Source organism: Lotus japonicus, chromosome 3 (assembly GCF_012489685.1).
Source record: "Lotus japonicus ecotype B-129 chromosome 3, LjGifu_v1.2".
In the NCBI taxonomy this organism is placed as follows: domain Eukaryota; kingdom Viridiplantae; phylum Streptophyta; class Magnoliopsida; order Fabales; family Fabaceae; genus Lotus; species Lotus japonicus.
Genome location: NC_080043.1, coordinates 61,120,702 through 61,139,539, shown reverse-complemented (window position 1 = coordinate 61,139,539; position 18,838 = coordinate 61,120,702).

Below are 18,838 nucleotides of genomic sequence, written 5' to 3'. Positions count from 1 at the left end.
TCACCCTTCGGGGGAAACTAGGTTGGAGAAGCTTGATCAGGAGGACTACGGTTCATGGGTGGTCGACCCCGCTGGCCACCGAGCGACTTACTCGAGATGGGATTAGTGCAGGAGTAGAGTCTTAGCTCTGACCGTCATTGTTTCTTTGGGGACAGGGTAGTTTCCCGCCTATAGCTTTTTGTGTGGTTCCTCTACGGGGATCACAGAGAGTTGGTTGGGCTAGGAGGTCTTGTTTTAGGCCATCTGGGCTAACTCATTCTCATTTTGAGGGATAGTGTTGCGGACACTTTACTTTTCTTTTGGTTTGTACTTTTGCCTACGGGCGTTACTCTCTTTTACTTTTCTTTCTGTCACCCGTCGCTGGAGGTTACTCGCGACGTGGTTGGTATTAGTTGGGCATGTATATATATGTAGATGTATATTAGTTTCTTTTATCTTTTGTTGAGGAGTTTATTCTCTTTCAGTCTTCCATTTTATTATCAAAAAAAAAAAAAATTCACGTTTTTCCGCTTAAGTATTTCTTTTTGGTTACTAAAGTGACGCCACCGAAATCGGGGTGTTACAGTTGCACTTGAAGCAAGTCACATCCTCCAAACTTACTGATAGAGGTCTCGGTGCAAAAGTATTTTCGCCCGAGGGATAAAAGGACCCAGAAGCTGCTCCCTCCCCCTGAGAACGGAGGTACGACTTCTTCTTATAGTGCTTGCCCTGGTCATCTCTTCCTTGGTTAGTCCTTGTCGGACCTCCACTTCCTTGGTTAGACTTGTTCAGACCTCGGTACTTGCCCCTTGCGTTATCAATGGCCTCGATTCCCTTGGTCTTCTGCACCAGCACTTGGTAGCGGTTCAGCCCTAGCGGTTACACCGCCCTCTGTAGCACATAACTCAGCCCATCAATGAAGCGCTCACACATATAGCCTTCATCTATCTGTCCTCGAAAGTAGCGGAAATGTTTCGCCAACGACTCCAACTTAGAAGCATACTCAGCTACGGTCATGCCTCCTTGACGGAGTCTCATAAATTGTGCTTCCTTAGCGGCTCTAGCACTATTAGCAAAGTACTTGTCCAGGAAAGCTCCACGGAAACACTCCCAAGTGATAGCTTGATGGTCGGCTTCCATCATAGCTCTAGCCCCACGCCACCAGTACTCAGCTTCACCAGTCAGCAGATAGGTCGCATAGTCCACTTTAATCTCAGCGGTCGTACGCAGAAAGGTGAAGATCTTCTCCAACTCTTGGAGCCAAAGGTCAGCTTCCTCCGGATCAAAGCCTCCAGAGAACTTCGGTGGATCCTGACGCTTGAAATCATTCAGACCTCTGGTCTGAGCAGCAGCTAGTTCACGTTCCTCACGCTGAACACGGCGAACATTCTCTTCAGCTTGGTTCTGTGCAGCCACCAGAGCAGCAGTAGCAGCACGATGAGCTTCAGCTTCCTCCCTTGCAGCAGTGTTAGTAACTTGTTGTGCCATAAGGGCAGTCAGATTAACAATAGCTTGCTCCATCAGATTCATGTTGTCTGAACCTTGAGTCTCGCTCAGTTGTGGAAACCTTATGTTCCTGTTTTCATGAACAGTCAAATACCACAACAGATACTCAGGCCAGAACAACACGAAGTTCTATAATAGCTAACTATGTATATACTTATATCAAATGTATAATTAACAATAGCTAGCATAAGGTTATTCACTTACGAACAACCTTCAAAAATAATCTATATAAACAGTAATCAAGCACACTCTTTCTCCGATTGACACCCCATCAATCGGTCTCAGAGTTCAAACATCTTAAGCAGACACTCTACCCAAAAGCTCTGGTTTTCTCAACCAAAGCTCTGATACCACTATTGTAACGCCCCAATTTCTCAACTGAGGAATCACATTAAGTAACTTAACAAAGTCTAAGGACTATTCTGCAATCCCTAAAATCCAAGGGTATTTTTTTGAAAAGATTAAATACCATAGGGTTGGAAACATTTCATAACTTTATTTAAATAACCTGTTTCCCGACATAATAATATACATCACATAGAGTAGTTCACAACACCATAAACGGGGTTCCAAAATAAGTACGCTCACTTAGACAAGTGGCGAAAATAAGGTTTAAACAACAGAGTTTTCAGATGGGGAAAGAAACTCAGACATACTCCACCAAAAAGGGAGAAGCAAATTCTTCATCCACCTTTACTCGACCGCCCACAGTCACGGTCTCCAACTCGAACAGCTAAGCTTCAGCGGAAGGCTCTCCATCGCCTAACAGCGTTAAGCGCCCAAACAACAAGTAGCAAATAGAAAGGGTTAACTCCATGCAATTACCACATAATAAAGAGAAAAGCATGTTATTCAAATCTAATACATGCCATGGTAAGTAAGCTACCAATTTAATTCAGGATAGATGACAACTCATCCTATCGATCATGAAATCGAATCATATATTTAACAGAATTAAACATATCAGCAAAATCAACGATATAGTTTTAAAACAGATACCAACAAAACATAACAACATAAACTAACTCAGGAATCAATGACTTAACAGCATAGGTTAATTCAGATAACAATAACTTCAACAATAAAACATCAAATCAGATATCAACAATCCTCAACAATATAACGACAAATCAGATATCAATAATCCTCAAAAATATAACAACAAATCAGATATCAATAATTCTCAACAATATAACATCAAATCAGGTATCAACAATCCTCAACAATATCAATCAAACAATAACGTCTCGCAAAACGGGACAGTCCTGTGAAAATATCCACTCCACTGTCACTAAGTAACGCCTCGAAGGACGGGATAGTCATGTGAAAATATTCACTCCACTACCACTTGATAACGCCTCGAAGGACGGGACAGTCATGTGAAAACATCCACTCCACTGCCACTTGATAACGTCTCGCAAGACCGGACAGTCATGTGAAAACATCCACTCCACTGCCACTTGAAGCAAGTCTAACATCCCATCCAACTCAGTAGTCACTCAAACAACAATCTCAAATTCAATAATCAAATCAGCAAAATCACATGTTATTCATAATCACAACATTCGCACAAACACATCAAGCTCTATTGAGCGATGAAACAATAATTCAGTGCTATAAAACATAATCATGTCCTATCCACTTGAAAGCAGTAATGACAGAAACCAGTAAACGGCTGAAGCCTCTCAGAAAACGGAGACACATGTCTTAATAAGTTCACTCGGCCGAAGCCTCCATAAAACATTTTCCCAGTTCAACATAATAATCATAATCCAATGTCAATCAATATAAACATCTTCATCTCAAACGCAGGCAGTGCGACAAAAGCAGGCAAGACTCAAAGACGCTCTAAAACTGAGTTACCCTTACCTTCGTGAGTAGAAGTTGTGCATGGAAATTGCGAACCTAGAACAAGGAAACACAATCATCAACACAAGCTTTTGTCGATAACTAGGAGCAACACGATCTAATAAACGAAATCGTAAAGAACGCTTTAAAAGCTTCAGAGTTCCTATTTAGGCACAAATTGACAACAGAACTTCATTTGCTAAAACGCGCATAACTTGAGCTACAGAACTCGGAATGACACGAAACCAACGCCAAAATTTCGACAATTGAAAGAGCTACGCAATGGCTTAGGTCATACAGACCCAAAAATTAATTTTGGATACAGTACCCTAACACACAAGTTTCGGCCACTCTCACAAATAGGGTTTCCGAACTTTTTCTTCGATCTAATTTAATTCCTAGGTATTCTTAGGCGATATCTAGGCCAGGGAAACTCTCAGAAAAATTATCGGATCGAAAACTAGAACAGGGGTATTTTGGTCAAGATTTTTAGCTCGGAAACTCAAAGTCGGAATTTCAAAAAATAAATTGGATGAGGTTGATACCAACGACGTTTATGACAACTAATCCTACTGACGCTAAGCTCAGTCGAGAGTTTTTTATTCAAAAAGCGGAACCTCAGCATAAAATGGGTATTTTGAGCAGAATTGAAGTTCTGCGGCGATTCGACGAGATTCGGCGAAATATAATCTGCTAAACATGCTCTTGGGCATGCAGGGAATAAGTTTAGACAGAGAAATCAAGTTATTTGGACAGTTTACAAAAAGCTCAAAACTTTGAGCACAGAAAGACATAGAGAAAAGCGACAGAATTTACGATCAGAGGTAAGGAAAAGCATCAGTACCTCGAGGCCTACGTATAGCAACGAACAGAGCGACGATCAGACAAGGATTGCAAAAAAGCTCTTCTCCCTCTTCTCCTCAAGCTCACCCATGGCCAAAACATGTAAAAAGATGAAGATATTTCAAATTTTGGCTATTTATAGATTGGTCAAAAACGCGGCAAAACAAATATTTCCCGATTCCGATTTTTCCTGTGCAATACTCCGTGAATTCTGAGTGGGTTTCCGATGTCAAGTTTCCAGAACTTGAATCAAGGTTTTGGAATAAATGAAACGATCCAAAAAGCGGTATGAAATAATTCAACCCGAAAAACTACTTTTTCCAGCGAATGTCAGATGCAGAAACTTCCTTCTGAAGAAAGATTGGAAACATCGAAAGAAATGGGTGAACACGTGTGGAATCTTCATTTGAAGCTCCGAATAGAAAAAGTCTTCATCAACAGTTTACTTTAAGGTTCTTGAGCTATCAGGAACTCGGTTTCGGCAAACTTCCGAGAATCGAAATCGATCGTTCGTATAGTCCAGGGTTTCTTGTCGAAACACTCGTCAAGGAAAGGAATAATAGAAATTCTTATATTCCTCTGAATATTTTTGAATATCGTTTCTACAGTGCTTTAAGAGCAGATTAGCCATTTTCTAACGTTTTTGCCCTAAGGCGGAAGTGAATAAGACTCGTGTTATAACCTATAGTGACTATAGAATTATTCTTAGTCATTCCCTGAACTTTCTTTCTCATTATACTAATCCAAACATCAAACATAAGTCGAGTTCCTCTCACGCTTAAACAGAATCCTATGCGTGAGGTGGGAATTAATTAATTTATTTTAATTCTAAAATTCTGGGTCTTACAGTAAACAGAGACAGGTTCAACCGGATGGGATCCTATCAAGCCACACGACACCTGCAAAATAGATCTAACCCAGCTATGCATACCAAAGAACCCAAGATTCTAGGTTACTTGACTATTTCTAAAATAAGGTAGAGCTTATTGTATAGGATTACGTTTTGGCAAAGAAAATAATTATAGGACTTCAAATTCGAATTTTTAATAATTTTTTTAATAATAACATTTGTTGTTTTTTTAAAGGTAACATTTGTTGTTAAAAAGTGTTAAAAACATTATAAATTTTATGTTCTTCGTAAGTTTTTTCAATATCTTTTTAGATTAATTTTTATAAATTTTATTTAAAATATAGTATATAAGAGTTTTTTTTTTAAAATGAATAGTATATAAGAGTTTAAATATGCCTTTAATAGTAAGACCTTCCATATTTCTTTCTAATGGACATGTTTTTTAGAAATAAATTTTATTAGGGTAAAGTAAGACTTCTTTAATCAGAAAATAAATCGGAGGACCCTTCTCAACCCATACATGAACATAATTACATAAAGCTAACTTTGATATACAGTTTGCCACCACATTAGTGAACAACTTCACATGAACCAAACTGCAGGAGGCAAAAACTCAACTAAGGTCCAAAAACTCCTCCACAATCATCCGCGAGTAGGAACGTGATGCCACTGGTGACTTTCGCCCATCCTTCAACAACAGACTACCTGTTTCAAAAACCAGAGATGAAAACCCCGATGGATAGCAAATATGAATATCTCATTTCAAGAACAGGCTCTCGGCTAGCATAAGATCCAACGTAAGTCATATCGCGCTAAAGCCATGTGATAGCTCCTTTGCAAGTGTACAAAGTTGCCTGTAGTAATAAATTATCGACCCCTCAAGGATTGTGATTCAATAATAGTTTCTATTAATTCTCTTATTTAGACTTATAAAAATAAAAACCAATTTCAGATTTTAGAAGTAACGATGTTGAACGCAATAAGTAACACCGAAAATTAAACAGGTTTGAGAATTCAGTTGGGAAAAATAGCACTCGGGTATGTTTCGCCTATTTGTCCTATGATTAAATTCTAACAATATTTATATGAACTCAATAATCTTCTCTTCGGCGATCTAGCCTTTATTCTAGGATGTTGATAACTCACACGCCCTAGACTTCCAATTCAAATACTAAGTCTGTTTTACGAGCACCTCGACCAGAGAATTGAAGATTAAGTCTTAATTAAACTAGCCACCGCAACTAGGTCCTACTCTTGAATCAAGCAGTAGGGAACGCCTAATCGAATCGAATCCTTATTTCCCTAACTCGTAATCAACTTCCGTTCTCATAGAAATTAGCAAGTTCCTTGCGTGCACTCAAGAGTAAACAATATAAATTGATTCAATTACGAAGATTGGAAAAGAGAATTCATATAAATAACGATTCAAATCAAAACATCATTCAAAAAGGATTCACAACCCCAAGTACTAAAAGGAGGTTTAGCCAAGCATGGCCATTAAAATTACACAGAAGTAGAAAAAGAACTTATCAAATCAATGGAGAATTGGAGAAGCCTCTTCTCCTCAACGCCGTTTTTCCTCTCCTTCCGTGTCCAGTCCTACTGCCGTTCTCCCCTTTATTTTACTAGTATGTATACCTGTGCCGATGCACGGGGACATATTTCCAAGTATATAATAATTTTCTTTTAATATATAGAATTATTTATTTTGTATAAATAACAAAAAATCTAATAATAATTTATTTTGTTTTTAATTTTTTTATGATATAATAATACAATAATTTGTATGATTTTGTTTTTATCCTTTTATTTTCGTTTTTCATTTTTCCAAATAAGATGATAGAAAATATGGATTACATATTAAATTACATTTTTTTTACACTATATCATTGTGATTTTCTAAACTCTAAATAAATACGGATAAAAGATGCAATAATACTTCTCTTATATAAAATACTATAATATAGTTATCAAAAAGCAAGAACATTTAACTAAAAATCGCAATAGATATCTCTGGTGGAAAAACACCACATTCCAGTGAAGCATACAAATTGTTGGATTTAAAATCCAATCTCTCTAATTGTTAACCACCAAGAAAAATAAAAAACACAACTGCAAAATTTAAATAATTGACTTCTGGTTGGAGAATTTTTTCACGGAATTAATTCGTTCATGACTCCAACATGAATAACGTGTGTATCATCTTTATGAATTCCAAACCAAACAAAATGATTCTATGTAAGGTTATTCGCTTTGATGAGTTTTTTCTACCCCTTCTTCAAGGTGCACTCATACTCTCTCCTTGGGTTCCGAACAAATTCACAGTAAAATCTCCTGTTTTTCTGATCTCGCAAAACCAAATTGTAATGCTTATGTATATCTACTTCTAAAAATATTTAAAAAGTCTAGAAAAAGTTTAAAAATTATATTAAAACATTTTCTATTAGTTTCAACTTGAAGGTATTTTCATGTTAAATGTTTCTCTTCCTATCAGTCTTTTTATGTAACCTAAACATCAACAAATTTTGACTATATATTTTCTATCCCTGTGTGATAAATCTCTCTCTCTCTCTCTCTCTCTCTCTCTCTCTCTCTCTATTGTATAAATGAGTTGTTATTCCAACAACTTGTTCATTTGGAAATTGAATTAATATATGAATGCTTAGAAAACTTGAATTTGGCGACTCAATAATTTATTTTACTTTCTTATCGAAAAACGTAAACATAAAAAAATATAAGCTATATATGTTCATTTATTCCAATTGTCGTCAAAATTTCATATATATATATATATATATATATATCCACATTTAAACTAATAAAAAATTATAAAATTATATTGTTTGTTATTTTCAACTTGAAAATATTTTAATGTAAATGTTCTTTCCCGTGGAATCTATATTTTCACAATCAAATTAAAATGGTTTTGTATATCTACTCTTAAAATTATTTAAAAGTACGGAAAAAGTACTAAAATTTTATTAAAAAAATTTCTATTAGTTCAATTTAAAGTATTTTCATGTAAAATGTTCATCATGTAGGAACTTTGTATTATATAATTAGTAATATAGACTAAATATATTAACTCTTCTCTAATCCCTGTGGGAAGCCTTTCACCACAATCAAATTATAATGCTTATGTATATATACTCCTAAATTATTTAAAAAGTATGGAAAATTTACTAAAATTGTATTAAAAATTTTTCTATTAGTTTCAACTTGAAAGTATTTTCATGCAAACTAATCCTCATGCAGGAGCTTTTTACTATATTATTAATAAATATAGACTAAGTATATTTATTCTTCTCTTATTCCTCGTGGGAGCCCTATATTCCCAATCAAATTAAAATACATATGTATATTTACTCTTAAATTATTTAAAAAGTATGAGAAAAGTACTAAATTATAATAGAACATTTTTTATTAGTTTCAACTTGAAAGTATTTTCATGCAAAATGTTCCTCATGAAGAAGTTTTTCACTATATAATTAATAAATATAGGCTAAATATGTTTAGTTTTCTCTATATCCCCGTGGGAGTCCTATATTCACAATCAAATTATAACGCTTATGTATATCTACTCTTAAATTATTTAAAAAGTATGGGAAAAGTACTAAAATTATAACAAAAAAATTTCTATTAGTTTCAACTTGAAAGCATTTTCATGCAAAAAGTCCTTCCCCGTATGAGTTTTTTAATATGTAACTTAAACATAAATATATTTTTTTTGAAACTAACTTAAACATAAATAAATATAACTGAAAATGTTCTTCCCTCTGGCTTCCCAATTTTCACAATTAAATTATAATGCTTGTATATATATATACAAGTTTTGATAATAGCCGAAGGGATTTTGTATTTGATTATAAGTTTAGAACCTTCAGCAGCACTGAGTTTCTCAGTTGTTTTTTCAAAATATCTGGTGGGAATAAGTCCCTCAGAAATACAACTGGAATCAGCACCAGTGTCAAAAAGGGCTGGAGTTTCTAAAATAAAATCATCTATAATGATCTTAATATTGATGTAAAATTTTTGGATGGTGACATAGTTGATAATTTCCAGAAAATCACCAACATTGTTGTTAGGAGCACTATTGGAAGCTGATGAAGAACTTGAAGAACTATCTTTATCAGAATTCTCTCCAGTCAGTCTTTCCAAGATAAGTTGCTGACTAGTTTGAATTTGTTTAAGGCTTTTAACCTCAGCCTTAAGGATATGGACTTCAGATTGAAGGTCTTGAATGGTGACAGGTTTGATGGTAGATTTTTCAAGACGCTTGAAGGTATCTCTGAGATTGAACTTATTGGTAGTGATAGGACTTTTGGGAGGTCTATCTTCAAGAGTAAATTTAAGTCGTTCTAAATAGACCTTCTTCTCATCAGGATCCGGGATAGAATTGATGGCCCTGAAGAGTAAGTCTTGCTCATTGGTCAAGACATTGATAGAAGATGATGATTGATCATCATCATTCTGGATTTAATTTAGGTCTTCAGAGACCTTAGAGTCCGAAGGGACAGATTCTTCTTCATCAGAAGTTTGAATGAGAAGGTTATTGATCTTGTCTTCAATCTCAGGTTCAAGATGAAGTTCAGAGATTCTCCTTTTGAGTCTGCAATACCTGCTAATATGGCCTGGCTTGCCACAGTTGTAACAGGTGACATCTTTTCCTTGAGATGGTCTATTCTTAGGAGAGGTCTTTGCAGCTTGTGTGGAATGGGGTTTAGATCTAGGTTTGGGCTTCTTATGATCATGATTTTTGCTAGATTTCCTTCTCCACTGTTGTTTAGGAGGAGGATCTTGCTTTCTGGGTTTAGGTTTCTTGGGGCAACCCTGGATACCAAACTGTTCACAGAAGGTACCCAAATCTCTGCGATTCTGAGATTTCTCTTTGGTGAGTTGCTGCTGGATTTTGTCATCTTGACAGATTTTAAGAGCAACTCTTTGGATGATAGCTATGAGCTGGCCATAACTAAGATTTTGATAAGGGATTTCTCCCCTAGGATTTCTCACTTGTTTAGTTTCTTTTTGTGGTGGCTTAAGTCTGATCCAGATCCATACTGCTCAACTATTAAGAACAACCCAGAGCATAACTTATATTTCTAATTTATTTATCTGTTTCTATAGAACCAGGTGATGGCGATGATACTTATGGGTGAGGAAGATTTGTCTTTCTTGATGCTTCGCTCTTTTTCCTCCAAGCTTTCTTTCAAATCTTCCCAGCCCTCTTCTTCTTCTATCGATCATCATCGTCAATCCAATCAATTAAAATCCAAAAATGTTTTCAAAGAAGAAATTCATTTTGAAGACATCAATCAAGATCTCGATAACTGGGAAATTCCAAAAATTTCTCATACTGAGATCTACAAACCAAATGGATCTTTCTTCAAAAGATCAGATTTCATCATCAAAACGGTTGAACAAACCTACAAACTCAGAACAGATGACGAGGAAATTCACCTGCTTTCTGAAAGATCCATCAAAGATCATATCAATAAGAACTTTAACTATCTTCATATAGGTAGTGTTCAAGTGGGTCTAAACCCATGACCAGGAAGTCCCTTGATATAGCTGTACTTCTTTGTCTTAGGGATGTTAGACATAATCGGTTCCATGACTCCCTCTTAGGCACGGTTGAAACCAGCCTGAGCAATGGGCCAATTTTTTTTAATTGTTTCCCTTACCTAACGGTTAGTTTGGATGATAAAAACATCCTTGACGTTCTCTTCCTAAATATCAAGCTTCACGGCCTTGATATGAAGGATGATTCTCTCCCTATCTCTTTAATCTATAGGGTTCAATACAAGGTAATGAACTCTATCAAATCTTATTTCTTGCGAACAAATTGTGAGAAATCTGGAGAAACAACTCTTTTCCTTACAGATTATGATAAGGCCAATGTTATCGTTCCTAAAACTATCCAATGGAGCGATATCACCCTTCCAGAAAAATGGTCTTTGGAAAAGGCTGCTCCAGCCCAACCTGTTGAAACCCCCGAGTTTCGAGAAATCATCCAACACCAATCTGGCCAAGTTGATCTTATCTTTGATAGAAGAAATTCTTTCTCTATCCCTAGATCTGTTAGGACATCCTCAAATGATTTCCAATCTGCCATGTCCAGAAGATCCTTGTCCATGTCTAGAACTACTTCAATCATAAGAAATCAACCCGAGTCTAGTGCTCGACCCTCACTCTCGCATGATGGATCTACTATTCATCTTGCAGGATATGTCAATTCTACCCCTGTCAAGACTACCTATGACAAGGATGAAGATCATCAATCCACTTTGTCTCCAACGTACTCTTCTCTAGAAACCTCTGGAGAAACTTCTGATTTCATTGGAGCAATCACTACTGAATTTGTCATTGACAAAGAAGGCATCCGAGCAGACTTTTACTCTGATCGTTGGACTCAGCAAAGAGAATGGTTCTTTGCAAATTACCAAGGAAAAAGGAGAAAGAAAATCCAAGATAAATTCTATGGGTTCCTTGAACTCGCCCAGCAAAACATCTTCTTCTTTGACTGGTTTCATGCTTATACCATTAAGAAGAAAATCCCTTACCCTTACCAAGTTGACATGATTAAGTGGCAGCTTAAGGATGGCAAAGAAACCCTCTCAAACTTACCTCCTAAAACTCCTTTCTTCCTTAAAGGAGCTCAATCTGCACCTGTCTTAGCTTCTCCCTTCAAGACCAGAGAAGGAGAAGGTGATGTAACCAGCAAAGACATCAAAGATCTCATGGAACAAGCCAATTATACCAACAAGTATCTTCAGACTCTTGGAGAATCTCAAGCGAGTGATTCTTCTAAGAAAGAAAAAGGAAAGGTCAAGATTGAACCTTCCTCTTCCTCTCCTCCTGATATCCCTAAAGGATGTCAACTGGAAAAGCCTCTATTCAAGCCTTTCCAAATCAGTAGCCGTGCTAGGCACTCGGCTCAATCTCTTCGTGCCAAAAATGAATCTGACAATGAACTTCTCCAAAAGGTTGTGGAGCAACTTAAGCTTCTCAATCAAGTAGTTCCTGAATCTCCTGCTACTACCCCAGTAGCAGTCTCTGCTCCTGCTCCTCCAACAGCAGCTCCTGAACCTGTAATCCGTAGAAGTTCTACGCGTAATCCTTCTACTTCTTCGTTGAACAACATCGAAGAAAGAGAATCCGATGATCAATCTGTCAGGAGTATTCCTGTCGTCAACCCAGTCATTCACAATTCTAGGAATCAGTGGAGGAAGGAAACCAAACTCTATTACCCTAGAGCCACCACTCCTGATCTCCTATTAGAAGAAAAGGATTCTTCAAATTTCAAAAGCTTTAGCGCCAACAATGTCTATGAATGGAACATTGATGGTGAAAATGAGTATGGCATCACCAAAATCCTCCAAAATATGACCATGGTTGCCACTGCTTATGAAACCTCCAACAATTGTCCTGAATCCCTTATTGTCGAAATCTTGGTCGCTGGTTTCTGTGGCCAACTCAAAGGTTGGTGGGATAATTATCTCACTGAAGATGAGAAGAATCAAATCTTGACTGCCGTCAAAACTGATGACGAGGGTAATCCTATTGTTGAAGATGGCAAACTCATTTCGGATGCAGTTAACTCTTTAATCTTCATCATAGCCCAACATTTTGTTGGAGATCCTTCCCTCATCAAAGACAGATCTGGTGATCTTCTGTCTAATCTCAAATGCAAATCTTTGGGTGATTTTAGATGGTATAAGGATACCTTCTTGACCAGAGTCTACACCCGTGAAGATAGTCAACAGGCCTTCTGGAAAGAGAAGTTCCTGGCAGGTCTTCCTAAATCTTTTGGCGACAAAGTTCGTGAAAAACTTAGAAGCCAAAATCCTGGGGGAGAAATCCCCTATCAAACTCTTAGCTATGGCCAGCTCATAGCTATCATTCAAAGGGTTGCTCTTAAAATCTGTCAAGATGACAAAATTCAACAGCAACTCACCAAGGAGAAATCTCAAAATCGCAGAGACTTGGGTACCTTCTGCGAACAGTTTGGTATTCAAGGTTGCCCCAAGAAACCTAAACCTAGAAAGCAGGATCCTCCTAAACAGCAATGGAGAAGGAGATCTAGCAGAAACGATCATAGGAAACCCAAACCTAGATCTAAACCCCATTCTGCGCAAGCTTCAAAAATTTCTCCTGAGAATAGACCCTCTCAAGGAAAAGACGTCACCTGTTATAACTGTGGCAAACCAGGCCATATTAGCAGGTATTGCAGGCTCAAAAGGAGAATCTCTGAGCTTCATCTTGAGCCTGAAATTGAAGACAAAATCAATAATCTCCTCATTCAAACTTCTGATGAAGAATCTGCCCCCTCGGACTCCGAGGTCTTTGAAGACCTGAGTCAAATTCAGAATGATGATCAATCATCATCTTCCATCAATACCTTGACCAATGAGCAAGACTTACTCTTCAGGGCCATTAATTCTATCCTTGATCCTGATGAGAAGAAAATCTACTTGGAACGCCTCAAATCTACTCTTGAAGATAGGCCTCCCAAAAGTCCCATTACTACCAATAAATTCAATCTCAGAGATACCTTCAAGCGTCTTGAAAAATCTACTGTCAAGCCTGTTACTATTCAAGACCTTCAATCCGAAGTCCATACCCTTAAGGCTGAGGTTAAAAGCCTTAAACAAATCCAAACCAGTCAGCAACTTATCTTAGAAAAACTGACTGAAGAAAATTCTGATGGAGATAGTTCTTCAAGTTCTTCATCAACTTCCAATCGTGCTCCTAACAACGATGTTGGTGATTTTCTGGAAATTATTAACCATGTCATCATCCAGAAATTCTATATCAACATTAAGATCATTATAGGAGATTTTATTTTAGAAACTCCAGCACTTTTTGACACTGGTGCTGATTCCAGTTGTATTTCTGAGGGACTCATTCCCACCAGATATTTTGAAAAAACAACTGAGAAACTCAGTGCTGCTGAAGGTTCTAAACTTATAATCAAATATAAGATCCCATCGGCTATTGTCAAAAATGATAGTCTTGAAATTGAAACTTCCTTTCTTTTAGTCAGGAATCTAACCCACAAAGTTATCATTAGGACGCCTTTCATAAAAAAGCTCTTCCCTTACAACACTGATGAAAAAGGCATCACTGTCCAGCATCTTGGGCAGCCAATCACTTTTAAATTCTCCAAACCTCCCTTTGTTAAGACCCTAAACATTATATCTTACAAGGAGAAGCAAATCAATTTCCTCAAGGAAGAAATCTCTTACAAAAATATTGAGGTTCAATTACAACAACCCGTTGTCAAATCAAGGATTGAAAATATTTTAGAAAACATTCAGTCCAGCATTTGTTCTGATCTACCTAATGCTTTTTGGGAAAGGAAGAGCCATATGGTTGAACTTCCTTATGAGAAAGATTTTTCTGACAAACAAATCCCTACTAAAGCTAGGCCAATCCAAATGAATGAAGAACTTCTTCATTTTTGCCAAAAAGAAATCAACGACCTTCTGCAGAAAAATCTGATTCGTAGAAGTAAGAGTCCCTGGTCCTGCGCAGCCTTCTATGTCAATAAACAGGCTGAGATAGAACGAGGAACCCCCAGGCTCGTTATCAACTACAAGCCTCTCAACCAAGCTCTTTGTTGGATTAGGTATCCTATCCCCAACAAAAAAGATCTCCTAGCCAGATTACATGACGCTAAGATTTTTTCAAAGTTCGACATGAAGTCTGGATTCTGGCAAATCCAATTACAGGAAAAGGATAGGTATAAAACCGCTTTTACTGTCCCCTTCGGACAATATGAGTGGAACGTTATGCCTTTTGGTCTTAAGAATGCCCCTTCTGAATTTCAGAGAATTATGAATGAAATCTTCAATCCTTATTCTAAATTCACAATCGTTTATATTGATGATGTTCTAATCTTTTCTCAATCTATTGATCAACACTTCAAACACCTCAATACCTTCATTTCCATCATCAAGAAGAATGGACTGGCAGTATCTAAAAAAAAAGTCAGTTTGTTTCAAACCAAAATCAGGTTCCTTGGTCACAATATCCATCAAGGAACAATTATCCCCATCAATAGAGCTATTGAGTTCACAGACAAATTTCCTGATCAAATCATAGACAAAACCCAATTACAAAGGTTCTTGGGATGTCTCAATTATGTTGCGGACTTCTGTCCCCAACTCAGTACTATAATCAAGCCCCTTCATGATAGACTCAAGAAGGATCCTCCACCTTGGTCTGATATTCATACCAACGTGGTCAAGCAAATCAAACGTCGTGTCAAAAATCTCCCATGTCTTTATCTTCCAAATCCTCAAGCCTTCAAGATTATTGAAACTGATGCCTCTGATATTGGCTTTGGTGGTATTTTGAAACAAAGTTTTTGACAAAGAACAAATTATTGCTTTTACTTCAAAACATTGGAACCCTGCACAGCAGAATTATTTTACTGTTAAAAAAGAAGTTTTAGCAATCGTTTTATCTATTTCAAAATTCCAATATGATTTGATTAATCAAAAATTCTTGGTCCGTGTGGACTGTAAATCTGCCAAAGAGATTTTGCAAAAAGATGTCAAAAATCTAGCTTCAAAACATATCTTTGCCAGATGGCAAGCTATTTTAAGCGTTTTTGACTTTGAAATAGAATACATAAAAGGTTCTTCAAATTCTCTCCCTGATTTTCTTACTCGTGAGTATTTGCAGGGAAGATCATAAAATGGCCTCCAGAGGCTCCTCCTCCTCCCGAGGAAGAGGCAAAAGCAAAGAAAAGAGCAAAGGTATTGTAATCTCTGACTCTTTAATCTTATCTGGGCCTACTGCCCATCAATCTGGACCCACTGTCCAAAAAACTGTCCACAAAACTGAGCCCACTGCTCAAACCCAATCACCTCAACCCAAACAAACCAAAGCAGATTATGCTTTGCCAATCGAAACACTTCTTGCCTTTCAACAGTCAGGCCTGAATGAGGTCCCCCAAGGCCTTATCAATCTCCCAAAGAAGACTTGGGCCAGCATCGCTGATGAAGATGAGGACCAAGATCTCCTATCCCTCCAATCCATTAATGAAAAAACCAATAACCTAGCAACTCATTACGGGAAAAAACCTGTTGTTGTTGCCCAATCTAGTCAGCCTAACCCAAACTCCGGTTACTTGACTAAAATAATTATGAGATTCCAAACCCTCATCGAACCAGAATGGTGGGACAACTCTGGAGGAGTTAGCCTGGCCAACAAAATTGGTACCAAACTCTTCCCAAATCATCTAGATCCCATTCATCCAAACAAAACCCAAAGATTCTATGAGTTCATTTTGGTTGACCCAAACAGTGTAGAAATCAAACATTTTAGGGACAAACTTGACTCCTTAATTACCCATTCTACACTACAAATTCTCCGTGTCCTTCGTCCCACTGGTCCAAAGTCAGTGGGACGAAGGACACGGAGAATTTGTAGTGTAGAATGGGTAATTAGGGAGTTATCAAGTTTGTCCCTAAAATGTTTGATTTCTACACTGTTTGTGTCAACCAAAATGAACTCATAGAACCTTTGGGTTTTGTTTGGATGAATGGGATCTAGATGATTTGGGAAGAGTTTGGTACCAATTTTAATTGATTGGATTGATGATGATGATCGATAGAAGAAGAAGAGGGCTGAGAAGATTTGAAAGAAAGCTTGGAGGAAAAAGAGCGAAGCATCAAGAAAGACAAATCTTCCTCACCCATAAGTATCATCGCCATCACCTGGTTCTATAGAAATAGATAAATAAATTAGAAATATAAGTTATGCTCTGGGTTGTTCTTAATAGTTGAGCAGTATGGATCTGGATCAGACTTAAGCCACCACAAAAAGAAACTAAACAAGGACATTAAAAATATTCAGAAATAAAATATCATATTTGTAGTATGGCCCAAATATAGACTTACCGCCACACAGGGACTTACTGCCTTAATGCCTCCGCTGCAGATATGATCATAAGTCTGAATAGTAATAATCCTAGAAGATCTTCAAGAAAGGTTTTCATTTTAGTTTAGTTCAAAAGTGTACTACCAGTCTGGATCCGTTACCATAGTGCTTAATTATGTAAGAACAAAGCAGATAAACAACTTATATCTAACTTAATTAACATGTTCCTACTTCCCCATCAGGCTCTGATACCAAGAGGGGTTCGGAAGCAAAAGGAGGGGGATGAGAAGAGGATTAAGAGAAGTAGGACGCCACCTTGCAGGGGCTTATTGCAGAAAATTAAATGGCAAAAATTAAAAGACAGAAATTAAAAGGAGGCTCAGCCTTCCATAAACAGAATCATAAAACTTGAACAAAAAGGAGGGGGATGAGAAGAGGATTAAGAGAAGTAGGACGCCACCTTGCAGGGGCTTATTACAGGAAATATAAATGTGCAGAAAATAAATAAATAAAAGAGGAGGCTCAGCCTTCCATAAACAAAACTTGAACAAGATTGATAATATATATAATAAAAGATTACAGAAGGAAAGCTTTTAAAGAAAGATTGAAAGAAGGAAAAACAGAGAGAAGTAGCTTACAATCGCTCGACTCTCAAGTGTTTCTCTATCTTTGTGTATCTAAACTCTCTATCCAAACTCTGCCTAACAAAGCTCAGAAGAAGCCTATTTAAAGAAAAATTTGAGCACTGTTTTGAATAGTTCCGGTTGAATAGTTCCGGTGGCCGGTACTATTTGACGGGCACTATTTGCTACAGTAAAAAGTTTTACTGTTGCTACAGTAGATTACAATAATTTAGATTGAATTATTACAACATCAAATGATTACAAGACGACAAAACTTAGCAGAAGTCATCATCACTTGATTATGAGGTTTGGACAAAATCCGACCCGAAAGAGGATTGCTCGGAGATTTTGTGCTGGGGGGCCTTTGAGGATGAGGCCTGCTCATTTGGCTCTTTCAATAATTGAAGAGCAGTTTGAAGTTTTTTCAGCAAGTCTTCTTCTGTTGAAGCTCCTGCAAGGGCCGCTGTGATGTGGGCCTTCTGATTTAGCAAGAAGCTGGTTTGCGGACTTGCATGCTTGAGACATTTCTAATTGGTCTTGAACCATTGGCTCACATTTTCTTTGTAGGCTTTTGAAGCATCAAAGATCTTCCACCATTTGATGAGAGCATGTTTGAAGAGGATTGGTTGGGTCTTGGTCTTAAGACCATAACGCCAAGAAAATACCCATGAAAGGGAAAAGATTGTATAAAAGTTTAAACAATCAGGATAATTGTTTAACTCTTTGTTCCAGTGTTTAAGGAAGTGATTGTATCCCTCAAGAACTTCAGAGGGAAAAATTTCAGTAGTTGGTCCAAAGAAGCTCCACCATGAATGAAACCAATTTGGAAAAGAGTATTTGTTGGTCCATTTGAAATAAATGAGCCAAGAATGTTTTAGATTTTTGTTTTGAAGGCCAAGGATTGTATTATCCCAAGCCCTGATGTAGTCCCAATAATTAAAACCTACTGGGTCAAAATTCTGGGAGAACTTTTTATATATTCCCTTAAAATCATTTAAAAAGTCTCAAAATAGCATATAGCATATACATATGTAGAAAATTTTATCGAAAATGACTGATAGATACCGTGGAAAATTGCACGACATCTTAGTTAGCAAAAGAAGATATTTCTTTATAAATTATTGACAACAATAATAATAATTAAAAGTTCTTTCCGGTCAAAATAGGAAGAAATTTTAAAAAGTGAAAATTAATAAGATTAGAATATTATATAATATTACAATAATACTTAAAAATCAGAATAATTATTCCTAATTTCCTATGCTGAAATAGTTACAAAACTATCAAATTTTAATTTTTA